Source organism: Phoenix dactylifera, unplaced genomic scaffold (assembly GCF_009389715.1).
Source record: "Phoenix dactylifera cultivar Barhee BC4 unplaced genomic scaffold, palm_55x_up_171113_PBpolish2nd_filt_p 000159F, whole genome shotgun sequence".
Taxonomy (NCBI): domain Eukaryota; kingdom Viridiplantae; phylum Streptophyta; class Magnoliopsida; order Arecales; family Arecaceae; genus Phoenix; species Phoenix dactylifera.
The window spans coordinates 277,029-279,168 of record NW_024067703.1 but is presented as its reverse complement, the minus strand read 5'-3'; the positions used below and the strand labels follow the sequence as shown (position 1 = coordinate 279,168).

General features: G+C 39.2%; 1 non-coding gene across 1 annotated transcript; it reads right to left on the bottom strand.

Annotated features, from left to right (window-relative positions):
• Positions 1 to 1,402: 1,402 nt before the first annotated feature.
• Positions 1,403 to 1,508, bottom strand: LOC120104989. The gene has a single exon (XR_005507389.1). It is a non-coding gene; the product is annotated as a small nucleolar RNA R71 (small nucleolar RNA).
• Between the last annotated feature and the right edge of the window lie 632 nt (positions 1,509 to 2,140).

Genomic DNA, 2,140 nt, shown 5'->3' with positions numbered 1-2,140 from the left:
TATTTCGTGGTTTACTTTTGAAATTGAAAGAATCGATCAATTTTTGGCGCCGTTGCCGGGGATTGCTAGCATAGTTATTTTTCCTATCATTAAAAAATATTACAATTTTTTTAATATATATATCTAAAATAAAATAAAAAAATTTATTTCTATTATTGTTACTTTTCTTATCTTCTTTTTCTCTTCTACTAATTTTTTTTTTTAATTTTTCTTTGGTCTTATTTGATCAGGAATCGAAGGAAAAATCTGGGATAATCAAAAGGAGAATAGCTGGAAAAGGAATGCTGTAAAGGTTTGCCTAAAAAAATTGAAATTGCTGGAGAAATTCCCTTTGGTAACCTCTAAACCTTTCTTATTTAAATTAATTATTAGCTTGAAATTTTGTGGTGATTGTTTAATTTTAATTTCAGCAAAATTGTGAATGCATGCCTAATACACATTCACCAATTAATCTGCACTTAGTAAGGGCAATCATCCCAACAAGATAAGAGCTGGATTTCATCACCGGACTCTTGCCCAACTTAGGTAAACTCAATCTCACATAGTGTCACTTTAATTAAAATCAATTAGACGTTGGCTCCTAGGGACATTCGAGCTCGATAGGACGAAGATCACCGAAAGTTGCACCAATTTTGCTCTGTGGCTTAGTTGATGTCTAGGCAAGCTTTGTCCCTATAAGGGAGACAGTTCATCTGTTCGAGACAAGTGGGTTTTAAGTGGGACCTTTGCGAACGCATCGTGACCCCTCCACTTACCTGGGAGCTTACCTGGTCAACTCGGTTCATTAGACCGGATTGGAGGCTTAGGTGCCCTCTTCAAACCAGTTAGGAGCTGTCTAGTGATTTTAGGACAAATACAAGGATTGATGTGTTTATCTTTTATTGAATGCTTGACTGATCAAGTACTAGTGTATGCAAGGGAGTCGTTCTAGAGTACGTGACCTATTACCTTTTGACCCTGAAATAGAATGGACCCTTAGGAATATTCGAGCTGAGATCAGAACATTAGAATCATCCCCACCTACTGAGATGGCTGAAGAACAACCCAAACTCCTGAGGGAGTACTTTACTCCCACTATTTACACTTCCCCATCTTGCATTCGATTACCTGAAGTAGCAGCTGTACAATATGAAATAAAGTCTAGTATGATCCAAATGCTTCCATCTTTTATGGGCTCACCAACGAAGACCCATATAAACACTTAGATGAATTTCTTGAGATTTGCACTACTGTCAAGATTCAGAATTTCACTGATGATGCTTTGAAACTTAGATTATTCCCCTTCTCCCTTAAAGATAGAGCCAAACAATGGCTGAATTTTTAGAAGCCAACTCGATTCGTTCTTGGGATCAAATGCAACAAGAATTCCTAAAAAAATACTTTCCCATAGGAAGAACGAACCAGTTTAGACGTGCCATTACAAGCTTCTCCCAAACTGAGGGAGAAAAATTTCATGAAACTTGGGAGAGATTTCGGGACCTAATCCGTAATTGCCCTCATCATCAAATACCTAAGTGGCAGCTAGTGCAATGTTTCTATGACGGATTGACTGAATGAAATCGTCAGATGATCGATGTTGCATGCGGGGGACATTCATGCTTCAAAATGAGCATGAAGCATGGCAATTATTTGGAAATCTAAATGAAAACTCCCTCCACCATGCTTCCTGTTCTCGTCAAGCACCCCTGAGTTCTCAAAGAAAAGGGACCATTTGTGAAATAAGTCATTCTATGGACCTGTCTTGCAAGGTAGATGCATTGTTCCATAAGATTGACCAACTGATGATAGGTGGGCATTACATGAACTCTTCCCAAGCACAAGTATGTACTATCTGTTCTAGCCCATCCCACCCTATTCATGAGTGCCCTTCAGCGCCCCAATTCCCCGAACTCGTGCAAGAACACATCAATGCTGCTCAAACACAGCCTAGACCAGGTAATGACCCATTTTCCAATACATATAACCCGGGATGGCGAAATCATCCAAACTTTTCTTGGAAGCAGCAAGCTTCGAATACAGACCAACCCTATTCCCAAAATTTTCAAAATCCTCATAATTTTCGAACCCCACAAAATATTCATCCCCACCGTCCCTTGATTCAATTTCAACACACTCCTCCTCCACCCCAAAGAAACACAGC